At 37.2% G+C, this 20,110-nt stretch overlaps 1 pseudogene; it reads left to right on the forward strand.

Moving 5' to 3' along the window:
- The first annotated feature begins 816 nt into the window (after positions 1–816).
- Positions 817–9,964, forward strand: LOC148209658 (serine/threonine-protein phosphatase 7 long form homolog; annotated as a pseudogene).
- Positions 9,965–20,110: the final 10,146 nt, after the last annotated feature.

Below are 20,110 nucleotides of genomic sequence, written 5' to 3' on the forward strand. Positions count from 1 at the left end.
GTGGTAAAGAATCATCTTCTAACTCACTTAGAATGTCATTCTTAACCAACGTCGCAATCCTATTGAGATTAATGTGACGTAATCTTAAATGCTAAAGATACAAAGGCCAACATACTCAAGTCGTTTGCTTCAATGACAACACATGTACTTGTAACAAGTGGCAATCTCTCAATTTATCGTGTTCTCATGTAATTGTAGTCTACAATCATGTTCACTTGCCATATTTTCCTTCTGTCGAGAAGTATTACGAATTGTCACGGTACCAACTTTGTTATGCATCTCGATTCTATCGTAAGTTTGATGTTATTCATCCGAACCCAAATTTGTTGAGGGAACATGGACGCCCAAAAACTTCTCGCATTCACAATGAGATGGATTAGTAGGAGGCGGGTACGAAAGTTCATTGTGTAATATGCAATAAAGAAGGACATAACAAGCGTACATGTCCAACTCACAAGTCTGGCGCTTCATCTTCGAGACAAATGGATGATTAAGGTGGATTTTTTTAATTATTTTTTTAAAATATTGTTACAAATATATTAATATTGAAATGGATTCTATATTTTCTATGTACAGGTTGAAGCATATGTGGTGATATCGTTCTAAATTAGTGTGGGATTGTTGCTTTGTAATAGCCTAAATTTTATCACATATTCGGATTCGTGCTTTGCAATACACTACGCTTTATTGAATCATTTGTTACTTTGTAATAGTTAGATATTTGGGATTGTAATGTACTATATTTTATGTCATGTTATTTGAAATGTCCTTTGATTATCATTGTGTTATTTGTCTTATTATATTTAAGCATTAATTATGGATCCAGGACCTTTGGATTCGCATAAGCTATACTTACAACGATCACATCGTTCACAATTAGTGTGGGATAATGGATCTACCATAGTTTTGCAATGTCGAAGAAGAGAAACCGTAGTATCTCATAACATTATACTAGATAATCGTACAGTGTCATATCCAAAACAGTCTGGATTTTGGGGAGTTTCATAGATAGGCTTTATTAAGTGAGATTGGCACCTTATTACTGCACTGGTGGAGAGATAGAGGTAGGAAACTCACTCGTTTCATATGCCTGGTGGAGAGTGTACTATTACACTACAAGATATTGTTGTGCAGTTAGGGCTACCTATTGATGGAGTGCCCATTACAGGATCCTTGCAATACGATTGGGCACAGTTATGTGAGGACTTATTGGGAGTACGACCTCCTCAACTTAAGGGATCTAGGTTAAGTATTCTTTAGCTAGCTGCACAATTCACTGAATTACCACCAGATGCTGATGAGGTTATGATACAGAGATATGCACGAAGATATATTATGCAACTCATATATTAGTTCATCTCATGTTCCTTCCTTTACTGACTAATTTCGAGGAAGCTAGACGATATTCATGGGGTAGTGCATGTCTTTCATGGTTATATCGAGAACTCTATCGGGCAAGTCGAGTTGATGCCCTGGATATAACAGATTCATTGATACTTTTACAAGTGTGGGCATGGGATAGGTTTCCTACAATTGCTCCATAACACCATGTACTCACTCTTGAACAATATGTTGGATGTCCTCTTAGTGCACGGTACATTCATTTTCATTTATCTATATGTGATTTGTAAATTATATGTAACTGAATAAGTTTTACATAATGCAGATGGAATGGAGTTTTGATAACTTCTGAACAATCTACGAACATGTTGGTTCAATATCAAACATGTTTTAATTGACTTAAGCCCAACGAGGTATAAGTGAATATATTACTTAGAAATAGATAATTATAATTAACTTAATAATCATATTAATACTTATTTATTAATGATTACAGATTATTTGGACACCTTACAATCACGACATTATGACTCTATTACCTGAATATTGTCAGAATGGGCGAGATATTTGGTTGACTTTATGCCCTTTTATATGTTTTCATATTATCGAGTGGCATCTATCAAATCGAGTGTTGCAACAATTTGGGTTTCTACAGAATAGACTGCCATACTGTAATACTGACACGAGTCTACATCAGATCGATCTACGAGGAAAACATGATCACGATTGGGAACGTCAGCATGCAGCATATATATCACTATGGCGTCAACGGTGTGATCGGTGTGGATTTAGTGATGCGCCAGATATGCCGGCCGTGTCAAATGATTATCAACAGTGGTATGATTCGATTACAAGAAAGTATATCACACGTGAATCTGTTTATCACGGTTACATGGTTAGTATTATATTTCTTATATATTTTAATTACAATATATAAATCAAATTAAATATTAATAATTATTTTATCCATTACAGGATTTTTTTCTTAACAACGAACAAGACTTTGCAGTACAAGAAAATTTACCTGTATTAAAATCAATGTGTGATACTTGCATTTGTTTAACTGAATCAAATTCAATTTATCCAAGAGTTCCTTCAAACTTTGAAATGAGGCGCCTCGTCGTAGGCGCAACCAAGCACAGCTAAATAAAGAAGTTCAAGATGAATCACAAGAAGCTGAACAAGTTCAGGAACAAAATGAAGATGCTATAGGAGATGAACAAATTATGAATACTCCAATACAATCACATTTCCTAATGATTCCTACGCCAAGAGTTCATTTAGACACTACATCTAATTCAGCTCATCAACCTGACCCATCACATGTTCAACAAGAACATCGTCGTGGACGTCGCATAAGAAGGCCACGACAATGTGGTACATGATTATCTATGTTTTGTAATATGTTTAAAAGTTTCAAACAACTTTTTGTATCGAATATTTAACAATTATAAAGTTTTACATTTGACAAATGTTTACTTTATAATATAAACACATGAAAACACAAGCTTATAATTCATTAAATTGATGTTAGTCTAATTTTAAAACTTTAGACTTTAATCACATTTTAATCAAAATTTTAAATATAATAACAAAAAAGAAAAAATTTAATCGCATTTTAATTAAAAATTTCACAATATTAATAAAAAAATATATGAAAAACAGGTACAAGTCGCATGCAACGTACGCGACTTCCTACTGAAGTTGCATACATTGCACACGACTTCCGCATCAGCAACCACCTCAACCGCCACATCGACAGTACACGTTGCATGGAAATAGCGTCCATTTTACGTGAGTGTTGACCCCTCCTTTGACCTAACCTATTTTTGTCAATAGTTTGAAAAACCTAACTTACTTTTGTATTTACTTATTTAAATTACATTTATTTAGTTATCATTTTTAAACTAACATTATTTTTATAATTTATTTTTAAAATTGGATTATTTTAAAACTTTGTCGACCATGACTAGAGATCAAAATATGTTTCATTAATTTGGTTGGAAATACCTTATATTTTAATTTCATTGAATAATACCAACTCATATAATTAAAAACCACGAATTTGACTTATCTTGGATTGAACATTGCTTGTTTTGCTAAGACAAATATTATTTAGTTGAATGTTTAAATCTCTACCTACGTATGATGTAGGAAAAGAAAATTTTAAAATATTTATTGAAAACCCATATATATATATATATATATAATAAAATGAAGTATTTTAAAATATCGGAGACAACCTTAAAAGTATTAAACCTATAGGAATAAAAATAATGTTTGTCCCAAAAATAAAACATAGACATAATTATCAAATCGGGTTTAGAAACCATTGTTCGACGAGAAATTCAATAAGAGAAAACTCGAATTTATGAACTTGTATTTGTATTTATGTATGTGAGTGTTACAATCTCTAATGTATAATCCTCTTATTAATTCTCTCAAATGTAAACTTTAATTCAAGGGCTCGTGAGCTTGTTCTTGAATCAATGGTTGATGCCTTCAGCTTCTTGCTTGTCGAAGGATGTAACGCCCCGAGTCCCTCAGGTTAGTTAGTCTCGAATCAGGAGATTTTTCATTTAATTTTTAAATTAATTGTTAATTAAATTTATACATATTTATCGGGCTCTAAACTCCAATTAAATTTATGTTTACCGGACTCCGTGTGGTGGGCCTTGTTTTAAGATGGGATGGATTTCTTTTCTCTTGGGCTTGGACTTGTTGGGCCTTTATTGGGTTAAGTTGGTTTTAAAACAAAGGAAAAGAGGAAAAAGAAAACAAAAAAGGACTTCATCTTCTTCTTCTCTTTCTCCCTTGTTGCCCTAGCCGTCACCCACCCCTCTTCTTCTTCTTGTTCACCGGCGACCACACCTCACGGCAGCGACGGAAGCGACGGCGCCTCCTCGAAACAGCAGCAGTGGCGGCCGGCGACCCATCCGTAGCAGCAGCAGCGGCGGACGGCGACCCATCCAGCGGCGGCGCGACTTCGACCCGACATCCCGGCGATCTACAGCAGCGGCGGCGTGACTTCCTCCGGCGACGTGTTCTCCGACGAACGGCCCAGCGTTCTCCATGAACCCCGACGGTCTGCAACGAGCCAGCACTGATACGAATCCATTTGTGACCAATTACATATATCAAAGGAGCAATTATTACAAGAAAGGCAAGGAAGATTCAAGAGGCTTTCACACTGCACCTTCAAAAGCTTGTTAATGCACAAGAACCAACAAAGAGTTTTGAGCCCGAATTTATTCATAATGTTACTTCAATGAGTCAAGAAGAGAATGGAGCAAAGATGGCACGGGAAAAGTTGTCTATTTTGAGAGATGGCACGGAGGACAAAAAATGTGTGCATAATTGTGAACAGGTGCCTTGGCAGAATTGCACCCCTTGGGAGTTTGTGAAGTCAAAGCTTGTCAAATGTCATCCAAATGTGAAGCGCCTCCTACAGCACATAGATAAGACCATTTGAAGCGTGACTACGTTTTCTGATCCGCATTTAAGTGTCTAGAATGATGTGTAATCATATTTTAATTTGCATGTCTTATTTTCTACAATTTGCATTAAATAGGATTTGAAAGACTTTTGGTGTTCCTCATGTTGAACGACCCTTTGGCCTATTTAAAGGCTTGTAATGCTCTTGTTATGGGGATAACTTAAGATTAAAACATATTGAAATTCAAGAACTTTTATTCCTTAACACTTTTGGTGTTGCTTCTTTCAAATCTTGCTTTAGGTTTGATGTTAAACCGATTCATTGGATTAGTCTCGATCAAGCTAATTCTGGAGTGAGTCGTTTTAGGATCTAGGAGTGTCTATCGTAGATTCTAAGTCCGATCTAAGAGTGATTCATCTTCTAACCTTACTCTTGGTTGGAATCATTCGGTAAGTTAGTCGTTTTTGTGAATGTTTGCAAGGATCCTAGAAGGACCTCTAGCTTTGTAAACACGAGCAACCTTGGTGCTTATCAAGCACCGCTTCCTGCAGCGTTCCTCGTGGGGCGCATGACGAACGGGTCAGATCCGCGGCGAACCTCGACGACCTGCTGCTACGATCCGACGAACAGTAACTTCAGCGGCGGGATTCGTGCATTACAACAGTGTTTAGGACGTTTGGCGGTGACCCACATCCGTTCGAAGCTCGATTTAGGCTACCCACACCTTGGCGAGCTAGATCTAGGTGACCCACACCTATACAAAGTCGGTTTTGGTGGTAATGAGTCATTTGAACCCTTTTAGAATTGATTTCGAAGGCTGAATAGTGTACGTAACTTGCTGTATTTTTCTGTTTTAGTGCTTAGGTGTGAGATCGACGCAAAACTTAAGGGCGCGGTTGTGAGTAAGTAGACAAGGGGCGTGTGCGTGCGTTAATGTGTGTTAAATGGTCCCTAATGTGCTGGTTTTGTGGCGTTTAATATTAATTTTGATACGTCATTGTGCTAAATAACTCTCGTTGTGTTAATCGATATACTTGGAGTAGCGTTGGATATTTGTCGGTGAAAATGGTGAGATTTCTGCTTTGCTAAACTACTGAGTATTGCCGTGGAAATGTTTGTTGTCTGAACATGCATGAATTGTTCGGCGTGTTTTGTGAGTTATTATACTTAGTAATGCTTATTGAATATTGATGTTGGATATTAAGCGTTTTGGGTGAACTATGTTGGGCTCTAATCGTTTAAGAATTTGCTTGGTTATGCTTTGTTGTGACAAACTCATTGTGGAGCTGTTGTTAAGAAATGTTATATCGTGGAAGCATGATTGGGTTATTATTTCATTATTAGAATGTTGTTTATGTTGTGGAAGCATGCTGAATTGGTTGTGAGCTGAAGGATGTATGGGTCATGGCTTAAGAAAGTATATAGTAAGACTCTGGGAGAGTTGGATTCTTGGAGAAAGTGAATGGGTGAGTGTCAGGGCCTCGAGTATAAATGTGGAAAGCTAGGATAGCTGTGATAAGCGTGGAGGTACTTGAGATGTTAGGGAGACTAGAGGTTGGTAGTTAATGTGTTCCTGGTTGTGGTTGTCACTGAATTTTATAGAATGTGTCTATGTTTGAATGCATAATGTGATGAAAAGCATGACTATGAATGTTTCATGATTTAGTTGAGCATGATGTGTGTGCATTGTTGGTGAGGGCTACTTACGGAGTATATTTTATATACTCACCCCCCCCCCCCCCTCTACAATTATTGTTTCAGGTGAAGGACTCGTTGGCGACCATGGTGATGAGGCGGAGGAGACATGACGAGCGAGGACCATAGGCTGCTTAGTCACTCTTGTTTAGCTTAAGTTATTAGTTAAGACCTTATGTTATGGTCAATAAACTATTTGTTCGTATTTGAATAATTGGGAGGTTCCCACTTGTTATTAATTTTATTTCGGGATAGGTGTCTATTTTAGTTTTCATACATTCATTGAGTTTTGCCTAGTTTGAATAATAAAATTGCCTCGTGAGGTTGTCCACGGATGTTGTTGATTGATATTCTATGAAATTGATTTATTGTTGAATTGATGAGAGGTGGAACTTGATTTTATATAAATGTTGCATAAGGAGTTGGTATCACGTGTTTGGGGTTAAGTTTAATCGGTTGGGTAGTTAACGTGACCTAGAAGTGTGTGGGAAATTCTGGGTCGTTACAAAGGATCTTTGAAGTCTTCGACTTTGAGCTTGTTGAAGACTTTGACTTGTTGATGAAGTTCTTTGGCTTGTAGTTTGATGAAGAGTTTGCAAAGTATTCGGCTTTGCAGTTTGTGAAGTTCTTCGGCTTTGCAGCTTGTTGAAGTTCTTCGACTTTGCAACTTGTGAAGTGTTTCGACTTTGCAGCGTGTTGAAGTTCTTCGGCCAATTTGATGAAGATTTTGCAGTTTGAAGGAGTCTCCAAGTATTGTTGCTTGGGGAGAGAAGATCCAATGTTCTTCAAGTCTCGTACTCTTGAAGTCTTGTTGGCTTTGGATGGTTCGCTTGACTTTGAATGATTGTAAACAATTCTGAGTGCTCTGGATGTCCAATTCTTCTATCTCGTTATAACCGTTCTTCTCCCCGTCTTCCTCTTTTCCTCTGGGCCCCTTCCTTCCTCAAATGAGAGGTGACCTCCTCTATTTATAGAGTTTTGGTGGGTCTTATATGGGCTATGAGTTTAATGGGCCATGGGCTTGGGTCCAGTCTCTTTATGGGTTTTGATCCAATTAGTTAATTTCATTGAACGATCATAAGAGAGACACGTGGCACAATTTGATTCGTCAATTTAAAAATTAATTTAGAACATGTGTAATTTGGTGATTGGTTCAAAATATAATTTTAAATTTGTGACGTGACATTTAATAATTGGCCGAAATTTCTCTGTCAACAAATGCCCCCTTTTCGAGATTTATGCACATATATGTGTGTGGATCTCGAAAAAATAATGTGACAGTTAACCAAAAAAAATGGAGTATGGTTCATAATTTTGATTCAATGTACATATTAGTCTTCACACTAATTTTTTTTTTTCATTTTTTTGTTTGTATTTGGTGACAAATAATCAAAATAATAATTTTGGCCATAAAATTTTTATTTTTTGACCTTTTGCCGATTTTTGCACAATTTTCATTCTCGGTCAAATTTCTACTCATAATTTAAATTTTGGAGTAGGATATTTAAGTATGACATTTAACATTTGAAACATGTCATCCTTATTTAATTTGGGATGTCCATGAACATCATTTAGAGAAATTTTTTTTTTTTAATCTCTAATAAGGATTTTGGAGATTTGATTTGTCATCGTTACTTGACTGGACTGTTCGTAAATATTATAACCAAATGTCCAATTTGAATAAATTTAAAGGCCTTTAAATTTGATTGGCTCCATTTGATTGACTCCGTTTGATTCAAACTCTTCACTAATATTTATGCCAAAAGTTGTTATAAGATTTGGATTGCATTTTTGGCATAATATTATTTTGATTGAGAATCTTCATTTCATTCGGACAAAAGATATCGGAATCATAATAATTTTCAATCTCATTTTTTTATTTGATTTGGTGCAATTTACCAAAATCAAAACCTCCCCAAATTTTTACTTTAATTCGGCCAACAATCTATGCAAATTACCACAAATTTTGGCCAGCTTCAAATTGGAAGATAGATTTTGGAGTAAATCTTCCAAATTTAATTTTGAATCAAACTCGTATCGTTACGTCTAAATTTGTTCCAAAATCTTTCGTTCCAAACATACATGATTATAATCAATTGAATTTATTTTACGTTCCACAGAGATTCGCTCTAAACTCTATAAATATGTGTGATGTGGAGCTCGACCAGAATATGGAGAATTTTTGTGGGTGTGACGAGAGTCTTTGCAAATTGATGCGCCGAATTGAGAAGGGGACGAGACCGGTTTGGTTCGCCGTACCACGCAACACGAGTCTAGTCTGCCGTTTACAAGTGTGTCAATCAAAGCTTCATGGAAGACTGCATCAAGTTGGTGTGATCGTTCTTCATGAACTGGAAGCAATCAGTCGCAATCTGAGTTGATATGAGTGTTCTTGGTTGATGAACATGGCCGGCGGAGTCTCTGCTGTGCGTGGGTATGGTTGGAGGAAGATGGCTGTGTAGGAATGTGGCATCCCTAATGCCGCCCTTTTTTCTTTCTTTCCTTTTTTTGTTTTGTTTTTTTTTTCAAGTTTACATTTTGCCAACAATATTTTATTTATTTATTTTTATTAACTAACACAATTTTTTTTCTCACTTGTAGTGCTCGGTTATCTTCAACAACCATTAAGTAGCAATGGATGTTCGCCTTGTAGTGATTTCATTGTGGAATAGGTTAACGTTTATCCGCTGGTTGAAGTGTTCCTAGGTTAGCAATGCTCAATTTGCTTGCCAAGGATTGAGTGCAACGTCTTTGCCAATGATCTAGCAGGTGCAGCGCCAACGATCAAACGGGTGCAACTTCTTTGCCAATGATCGAATGGGTGCAACTTCTTCACCAATGATCGAGGGGCTGCAATGTCTTCGCCAACGATCCAGCGGGTGCAGCACCAATGATCAAACGGGTGCAACTTTTTTGCTAATGATCGAGCGGGTGCAACTTCTTTGCCAAGGATCGAGCGAGTTCAACTTCTTCATCAACGATCGAGAGGGTTCAATGTCTTCGCCAACGATCCAGCGGGTGCAGCTCCAACGATACAACGGGTGCAACTTCTTCGCCAATTATTGAGCGGGTGCAACTTCTTCGCCAAGGATCGAGGGGGTGCAACGTTTTCGCCAATGATCCAGCTGGTGCAGCGCCAATGATCCAGCAGGTGCAACTTTTTCGCTATTGATCGAGCGAGTGCAACTTCTTCGCCAACGATTGAGCGGGTGCAACGTCTTCACCAATGATCCAGCGGGTACAGCTCTAACGATAAAACGGGTGCAACTTCTTCGCCAAGGATCGAGTGAGTGCAACTTCTTCACCAACGATCGAGCGAGTGCGACTTCTTCACCAACGATCGAGATGGTGCAGCGTTTTCGCCAATGTTCCAGCGGGTGCAGTGCCAACGATCAAACGAGTGCAACTGTTTCGCTAATGATCGAGCGGGTGCAACTTCTTCGCCAAGATCGAGCGAGTGCAACTTCTTTATCAATGATCGAGGGGGTGTAATGTCTTCTCCAACGATCCAGAAGGTGCAGCGCCAACGATCCAACGGGCGCAACTTCTTCGTAATGATCGAGGGGGTGCAACTTCTTCACCAATGATCGAGGGGGTGCAACTTCTTCGCCAACGATCCAGCGGGTGCAGCGCCAACGATCAAACGGGTGCACCTTTTTCGCTAATGATCGAGTGGGTGCAACTTCTTCGCCAAGGATCAAGCGAGTGCAACTTCTTCATCAACGATCGAGGGGGTGCAATGTCTTTGCAAACGATCCAGCGGGTGCAGCACCAACGATACGACGGGTGCAACTTCTTCGCCAATGATCGACGGGCTGCAACGTCTTCGCCAACGATCCAACGGGTGCAGTGCCAACGATCCAGCAAGTGCAACTTTTGCTAACGATCGAGCGAGTGCAACTTCTTCGCCAACGATCGAGCGGGTGCAGCGTCTTCGCCAATGATCCAGCGGGTGCAGCGCCAACGATCCAACGGGTGCAACTTCTTCGCCAATGATCGAGCGCGTGCAACTTCTTCGTCAAGGATCGAACGAGTGCAACTTCTTCGCCAATGATCGAGTGCAACTTCTTCGCCAACGATCGAGGGGGTGCAATGTCTTTGCTAATGATCCAACAAGTGCAGCTCCAAGGATCAAAGAAGTGCAACTTCTTCGCATGCTATCGAGCAAAGACTCTGTTTGGGGGACGATGCCTATCATAACGAGCAAAAACTACTTTCTTTGTTTATGCCCCCAGTGATCATCCTTCATTCTGCTGTAAAACTAGCATGCAATAAAGTCGAACATTGTATTTGTCTTGCAACGTCATTATGGCGTGACCCTTTTTTATTTTACTTGGATTTTTCTGGTGGAACTTGGATTTTTTTTTTTTGAACTTGAATTTTTTTTTAAATGGATTGAACTTAATGTTTTAATTTAAGCTGCCTACGTACCCTCTAACAAAAGGGATCAAGTCATAACGTAGTTCATTTGCAATTTTTTTCTTTGTTTTCGGGTCGTTCACCTTTTAAACTCATTTGGGCTAGGAGTACCATACAGTTTAGGCTCTTGCGATAAGGAGCGTTACATTTCAAATGTCATGATTTTTACTATCCTTCATTTGTAGACTTTGCTTCACCTTCAAGCAACTTTCCGTACTTATGACAAGAGAGAATTTTCTCTTCATACGTGAAGGAACAAGGCTGTGAATCTTTTTGCCATCAAATTTTTTCATCTCCAAGATCTTCATCTTTCCTTTGTTTCGATCATTTGCCCCCACTTTAAGACGATCCAAAGTATATGTTGAAGCTTGATTTTTCTTGATGTGGAGACACTTAACCTTTGGAAGACTGAAGGTCGAGTCAAACATTGATTTTCTTCTTTCCTCGCGGCCATACTCATTCTTTGGAAGACTGAAGCTCGAGTAGCTGAAGGCTTGATGCGATTGTTTGGGATTTTGGAATGACGATAAATGATAGAGCGCAAGTGTACACCCGTCACAAGTAATAAAATGAAACGAGTATTTCGAGTATCGATCCTCAAGGACAAATGAAGAGAATGAGCTGCTAAATTTATAGGGACTTCAGGGTGGTTAGGAAGTTGAGAGCTTTGTGAACAGTCATCTATTTCAAACACCTTTTGGTTGGTTAGTTGTTGAATTGACAACCTTCAATGCATGGAAGACACGTGGCAGAGTTTGGGAAGGCTTCAAATCACACCAAAACGTGCATTTTACATTAAGCGCAATCTCGGGATTGGGGAAGGCGCCAGACGCCTAGCTCGAAAATTTTCTGCACAAAATTGTAATTTCCGTTAGAAATCAACTCTAAATGATGTAAAAACATCCTACGTGCATGTATAACCTAAGATAACTTAGAATGAAAGGTTTTGGACACTAAACCAAGCTTAAATCACGGTTTTCGAGTTTAAAACGTTAGAAAACATTACCTATTTAGCTTCTTTTTACCCTTATGAACAAGGGAAATCACACCCCGAAACTTGACTTTTTACTTGTCCCCAAGCAAACGTAACAATTTATATCTCTTAAATCACATGCAACAATCATAAGCAACATCGAACATAAGGATAGACTAGTCTTGCTTTTCATATGGTGTCTCATAAAAGATCATCAAAACCTCATCGTCTTCTTATCTTCAGCCAAATTACCATAAGCCAACAAAGTTCAAAACAACAAAAAGTTTCTTAAAATCCTTTCCTTTCTCAAAACATGAAAACTTTTTAACAACGCTCTATAATTTGCACGCTTCCTTTTCCACTTAAATTTTAACACTCAAGGAATGGCTACTAGCCTTTGTTGGGATTTCCTCCACAGCTTTGTAGAGGCCTTTCAAGTAACAACCGTATAACATATCTACGGTGAGTTACACAATGTTACACTAGACCCAATTGATACCCTCGAAGCTGCTTACGTCAGTCAACCTAAGCTACAATGAGTGTCTACAGTGATAAAAATAAAGACATTTTATTGCCACTATTTTTCTTACCTCTCTCTTTTTTCTCTCACAATTTTAAATCTTTTCCCCATTCTTATTTTCTCACAAGCAAGGAGGACTCTTTTATTTGCAAACTCCTCTTTTCTTTTTTCTTTTTCCTTTTCGACTCTTTTTTCAACTTTTTTTTTCTTGCAAAGACTCTTTTTATATGCATTTTCTTTCTAGTGACTCTTTTTCGCAAAAAAAAAAATAGCATAGAAAAATAGCATGTTCTTTCTTGAATGGAAAAATAACATTTTCTTTCTAAAAGCAAAAGACTGTCGCCCCCAAACTTAAGAGAGACAGTGTCCTCATTGGAAAAAGATTTTTGAAGAGGCAATGCAAAAATCAAAATGAAAGAGGACAAGGACTTCATAAAATATTGAAAAAGTTTTAAATTTCAAAAAGAAGAAAAGCAAAGAAAACATGTTATTGAAAAGAACTCGGTCACAAATGGCTCATGGCTTTTTCGGACAAAAAGAAAACAAAGTTCATCTAATCCTTAAGAATCATCATCGACATGAAAAATAAGAAAAAGCACACCAATATGCTAAATGAGATTAAATTGGTAGCATGCTTTGTTTAGGAAATATACTTCACTAAGGCCAAGAACGAGATCATGATCGAAATAAGAAGAAACTAAATGGTCATATTTTCATAATGAAACACAGAAACAACCAAAAAAGCTCACAATATTATCTTACCAAAACCTAAACATGCAACTTAATTCAAAAATAATATAACAAGCATAAGAACAAGAATAAAACTTCCCTCAACTGAAGAACCAGCCTCATGGATCAAACGACCACGTCTCAAGGTAGATGATGTGTCCCATCTTGTTTTTTTTTTTTGGAAAAAAATTAGGGTTTAAGACTTTAGATTAATTAAACAAAAACCTATTTGGAAAAACAGACCAACAAAGATTCAAACAACTCAAAATCCCACCTTTTTTTCATCTTTTAATAAAGCCCAAAACACATATACTCTCTATTTTCTTTTAAAACCTCCTCAATTTGATTAAAAACAAAAAATTATTGCACCCTTCTTTATTCCAAGTCAAAACTAACTCCCAAAATTAAAATTACAATTTTTCGAATTTTTGGATCAGGCCGAGGCGTCAGGCGCCTAGCCTAAAAAAAATTATGAATTTTCTAAAATTTCGCCCAAGTAATTTGTTAACACCTTAATCTCAACCTAAATAACCTAACTACAATTAAAAACAAGTGAAATTCGAAAGAAAATAAGGAAAACTACTCCTAATTAATTTACACAAAATCCTTCAAAAGAAATTTTCAATTGAACAAAGAAGGGAAATTTTTTTTTTTCAAACTCTTAACTTCCTGAAAGTTGGATGGAGGCCTTCCCTCTATCTATTTCTTCTCCCAAATATTTTTAACACGTTAGCCATTAACTTTAAAAATGTTACCTTTAAAATCTTCGAGTTCAATGGCACCGTGAGGGAAAATTTTTTAAATTTTAAATGGTCCAGACCACCTGGACTTTAGTTTTCCCGGAAATAATTTTAAACGAGAGTTGAAAAGTAAGAATAAGTCTCGTACTTGAAAAGATTTAGACCTAAGCCTCTTATCATGTCATTGTTTAGTTTTTTCTTGAAAAATCTTTGCATTTTCATAAGAAAAATTTCTATGCTCCTCAAGTTCCATCAGTTAGAGCTTCCTTGATTCTCCTGCAGAATATAAATCAAAGTTTAGTCTTTTTATCGCCCAAGAAGCTTTATATTCTAACTCTAACGGTAAATGACAAGCTTTACAAAAAATCAACCTATATGGGGAAATGTCGAGAGGAGTCTTGTATGCTGTCCTATATGCCCATAGAGAATCGTCCAGTTTTAAAGACCAATTTTTTCTATTTAAATTGACAGTTTTTTCCAAAATAGATTTGATTTCTCTATTAGACATCTCAGCTAACCCATTGGATTGGGGATGATAAGCTGTGGCTATCCTATGACGGACATTATACTTAGACAACAAACTTTTTACCGCTCTATTAAAAAAATGAGTCCCCTCATCACTTATCAAACATCAATGGGTTCCATAACGAGTGAAGATATGCTTTTGTAAAAATCGAACAACTACCCTAGCATGATTCATAGGGGTAGCAATAGCTTCTATCCACTTGGACACATAATCAACAACTAGTAAAATATAATTCTTACCATACAAAGGAGGGAACGGGCCCATGAAATCAATACCCCATACATCAAAAATTTAACTTCCATAATGGGGTTCAGACGCATCTCATTAAGTTTAGAAATATTACATGTCCTCTGACACTTATCACAAACCTGAGCGAAGCTATGTGCATCACGGAATAGAGTGGGCAAGAATAACCCGCTTTGTAATACCTTCACTGCGGTCTTTTGTCCAGCGAAATGCCCTCTATATGGAGACATATGACAAGCCTCCAAAATTGCTTTTCGCTCTTCCTCCGCTACACATCTGCGAAGGATTCCGTCAGGACCAAGTTTATACAAAAAAGACTTATCCCACCTATAATATCTCACATCATGAAGAAACTTCTTTACCTGCTGCCAACTAAATTCATTTGGAATAATACGACTTACCAAGTAATTTGCAATGTCAGCATGCCAAGGGACATTTTCAACGCGAAGTAATTGCTCATCAACGCATTGGTCTCGAATCTCTACTTGACCTTCCTGAAGTGGAAACTCAAGCCTAGACAAGTGGTCGGCTACTTGGTTCTCTGTTCCTTTACAGTCCCTTACTTCTATATCAAACTCTTGAAGTAGCAAAATTCATCGTATCAAACGTGGTTTTGCATCCTTCTTTGCAAACAAATACTTTAGAGTAGAATGATCAGTATAAACAATTACTTTTGTCCCTGTCAAGTAAGACCTAAACTTATTAAAAGCAAACACAATTGCTAACCATTCTTTTTCAGTAGTGGTGTAGTTTAGTTGTGCCCCCGTTAAAGTCTTACTTGCATAATATACTGGATGTAAAAACTTATTCCTTCTTGGACCTAACATGACCCCTAAAGCATAATCACTAGCATCGCACATAAGTTCAAAGGGTAACTCCCAGTTAGGTTTTATAATTATTGGAATTGAGCTCAAAGTAGTTTTTAAAGTTTCAAAAGCTGTCATGCAAGCATTATCAAATACAAATGGTCTGTCATTTTCCAAAAGTTGGCAAAGGGGTATAGAAATCCTTGCAAAATCTTTTATAAAACGCCTATAGAAACCCACATGGCCTAAAAAACTTCTTATTCCTTTAACATTTGTGGGAGGTGGTAATTTTGAAATAACATCAATTTTAACACGATCCACCTCAATCCCATTTTTAGAAATCTTATGGCCTAGAACTATCCCTTCTCGTACCATAAAATGACACTTCTCCCAGTTTAAAACAAGATTTGTTTGCTCGCATCTTTGTAAAACATTTTCTAAATTCAATAGGCAATCATCAAAAATAATTCCCAAAAACTGAGAAGTCATCCATAAAAACCTCAAGAATATTTTCTACCATATCCGAAAAAATGGTCATCATACATCTTTGAAATGTCGCCGGTGCATTGCATAGACCGAAAGGCATGCGCCTAAAGGCAAATGTCTCATACGGACAAGTGAACGTCGTCTTCTCCAGATCCTCCGGAGCGATGGTAATCTAGTTATATCTCGAATATCCATCTAGGAAGCAGTAAAACTCCTTACCTGCAAGACGATCCAACATTTGATCAACAAACAAGAGTGGAAAATGATCTTTTTTCGTTACCTTGTTTAGTTTGTGATAGTCGATGCAAACTCTCCACCCGCTCATAGTCCGGGTTGATATAAGTTCATTCTCCGCGTTTACCACCACCGTCATCCCGCCCTTCTTTGGTACGCATTGTACTGGGCTCACCCAACTACTATCAGATATATGTAATCGTCGACTTCTTCCACATTTATGTAATGTGTACTTGCAAATTCTTCCACATTTTGACCATGAAATTACTTTGAGCATATTTCATTGCATGTGTTTGTCGCTACTCCAGTATGATTTGCTTGAGCTATTCATCAATGTCCAGCTTAATTTTTCCTTCTTGAGCTAACTTTAGAATTAGTTTTTTTAAGACGAAGCATTTCTCCACTTGATGGCCAACAACTCTATGGTATTTGCAGTAGTTGGGATTATTTACTTTTCCATCTCTTCTGGTCATTTGCATTCAGGGAGTTCGATCAATTGCATTTTTAGTAGTTGTTCTAACATGTCAGAGATGTCAGAATCAGGAAAAGGATAATCTTTTTCTTGTCTATCCTTTAGAGTTAGACAACGCCTTTCATTCTCTTGTCGTTTTTCGACCTTCTTATCCTTTCTTTTTGAAGAAGACTTGAGTGAAGTTGTGTTGATAACCATTGATTCTCCAAGAGTCGTCTCAGCATTCTTGCTTATTCTCTTTAAGTTAGGGACTAAAAGATCTTTATCTCCTCGATTAGCAATACTTAGTGTTAATAATAAGAAAAGAAAATAATTCTTCCTTAATTACTCCAAATGATTGATACAAGGCTATATAAATAGCAGTCACAAATAAGAAACTAAAAAGAAATTCTTGCCTATTAGGATAAGGAAATACTTACCTATTAGAACAATAAAACCCTAACCTAAATAAAATAAGAAATCTTTAAAATAAAATAAACTATAATTTAACACTCCCCCTCAAGCTGGTGAATGAATATTTTCCATTCCCAGCTTGTTAACCAAATGCTCAAAGTTGTTGTTGTTCAATCCTTTTGTAAGAATATCTGCTATTTGATTGTTTGTTGGTACAAATGGAGTACATATGAGGCCGCTATCTAACTTCTCTTTTATGAAGTGTCTATCAACTTCAACATGCTTGGTTCTATCATGTTGAACTGGATTATGTGCAATACTGATGGCAGACTTGTTATCACAATAAAGTTTCATAGGCCCTTCCCATGGAATCTTCAAATCTTCTAAAATAATTTTTATCCACAGTAATTCGCAGATGCCCAATGCCATTGCTCTAAATTCCGCTTCTGAACTTGATCTTGCAACTATATTTTGTTTTTTACTTCTCCATGTCACTAAGTTCCCACCAAAGAAAGTACAATAGCCAGAAGTGGAATTTCTATCGTCTATCGATCCTGCATAATCTGCATCTATATAAACTTCTAGATTGAGTTTCTCGCCTTTCTTAAACAACAATCCTCTCCCAATGGAGTCCTTTAAATAGTGGAGTATTCGGTACACAGCTTGAAGATGAATTTCTTTTGGACTATGCATAAATTGGCTTACCACTCCTACAGCATACGCAATATCTGGTAGCGTATGAGAAAGATATATTAATTTTCCAACTAACCTCTGGTAAGTTTCCTTATTTACTGGAGGACTCTCTTCAGATGCACATAATCTATGGTTTTGATCAATCGGCGTTCCTATTAGTCTGCTGCCAAGCTTTCCTGTTTCAGAAAGTAAGTCAATCACATATTTCTGTTGTGATAAGAATATGCCTTGTTTAGAATATGCTACTTCTATCCCAAGAAAATATTTCAGTCTTCCCAATTCTTTAACTTCAAACTCTTGAATTAAACAATTTCTCAGTTTCTCTTGCTCATTATTATCATTGCCAGTAACAATAATATCTTCCACATAAACAATCAATGCTGTTACTCCCCCTGCAGCAGAATGTTTTATAAACAACGTATGATCTCCTTGACTTTGTTTATAGCCCATTTTCCTCATAACCTGAGAAAATCTACCAAACCATGCCCTAGGAGATTGCTTTAATCCATACAATGCCTTTCTCAATTTACAAACTTTATTTCCTGTTTGCTCATACCCTGGTGGAATCTCCATATAAATTTCCTCTTTCAGATCACCATGTAAAAACGCATTTTTTACATCATATTGTAACATTTCCCATCCATGGTTGACAACAAAGGATAGAAGTATTCGTACTGTGTTCATCTTGGCAACAGGTGCAAAGGTTTCAAGATAATCAACTCCATTTGTTTGAGTATATCCTTTAGCAACTAACCGTGCTTTGTACCTCTCAAGTGTTCCATCTGCTTTATACTTCACAGTGTATATCCATCGACAACCTACTGCTTTCTTATCTTTAGGCATAGTAACCAACTCCCATGTTTATGGACAAAAACCCTAATGGGCATCAAAACCCTAATGGGCACAAAATCCTAATGGGCACAAAAACTAAGTTAAAATTTTTTTTGAAGAAACCTAGAGCTCTGATACCATGTTAATAATAAGAAAAGAAAATAATTCTTCCTTAATTACTCCAAATGATTGATACAAGGCTATATAAATAGCAGTCACAAAGAAGAAACTAAAAAGAAATTCTTGCCTATTAGGATAAGGAAATACTTACCTATTAGAACAATAAAACCCTAATCTAAATAAAATAGGAAATCTTTGAAATAAAATAAACTATAATTTAACACTTAGCTCCATGTCGTGGGCGCGGGTTGCTAATTCTTCAAACGTGCGGGGTTTTATTCCTTCAAGGATAAAGAGAAGTCCCCAATGCATAGCTTGAATGCACAACTCGATAGTAAATAATTCCATTAGTCGATCTTTGCAGTCGAGACTCAAAGCTCTCCACCTGTTAATGTAATCAACAACAGATTTATCTTTTTGTTGCTTAGTGTTAGTGAGTTCCATGATGCTTATGGTTCGCCTTGTGCTGTAGAAGCGATTTAAGAACTCTCTTTCCAATTGCTCCCAACCGTTGATGGATTCAGGCTCAAGATCTATGTACCAGTCAAAAGCATTGCCTTTTAGTGTTTGGACGAATTTTTTGACGAGTAAATCTCCTCGACTGCCAGCATTTTCACATGTCTCAACGAAATGAGCAATATGTTGCTTAGGATTGCCCTTTCCATCAAATTGTTGAAACTTTGGAGGCTGATATCCCATAGGCATTATCAAGTTGTCGATCCTTTTGGTGTACGGTTTGGAGTACGTGAGGGAGCTTTGAAAAGGTCCGCCATACTGAGCTCTGATCGAATTTGTGATCATATCTTGGAGCTGCTGGACGGACAATGAAGCAATTGAAACAAAGCGTTCCTATTGTTTCTCTTGCAACATCTTGTTTCTTTTGTCATTGACTTTCACAGCGTGATTTTGGCTTGACTTAGCAACATTCGCAACATCTTGAATTTCGATCTGGTGCATGAGGGAATCAATCTTATAGTCCCTCTCTTCGACCATTTTTGTCAGCATGTTAAGTTTCTTCTCCACTTCCACCAACTTTTCTTCCATGGTGGATGAAGCTTCTTTTGATGTCATTACTTCTTGGTTTGAGAGAAAGAGATTAGAGGTAGAGATGTCCCACCGGACGTGCCAATTTGTTCGACGAGAAATTCAATAAGAGAAAACTCGAATTTATGAACTTGTATTCGTATTTATGTATGTGAGTGTTACAATCTCTAATGTATAATCCTCTGATTAATTCTCTCAAATGTAAACTTTGATTCAAGGGCTCGTGAGCTTGTTCGTGAATCAATGGTTGATGTCTTCAGCTTCTTGCTTGTCGAAGGATCTTTGAAGTCTTCGACTTTGAGCTTGTTGAAGACTTTGACTTGTTGATACAGTTCTTTGGCTTGTAGCTTGATGAAGAGTTTGCAAAGTATTCGGCTTTGCAGCTTGTGAAGTTCTTCGGCTTTGC

Source organism: Momordica charantia (genome assembly GCF_013281855.1).
Source record: "Momordica charantia cultivar OHB3-1 chromosome 8 unlocalized genomic scaffold, Mcharantia_2.0 BLBB01000008.1, whole genome shotgun sequence".
NCBI classification, from domain to species: domain Eukaryota; kingdom Viridiplantae; phylum Streptophyta; class Magnoliopsida; order Cucurbitales; family Cucurbitaceae; genus Momordica; species Momordica charantia.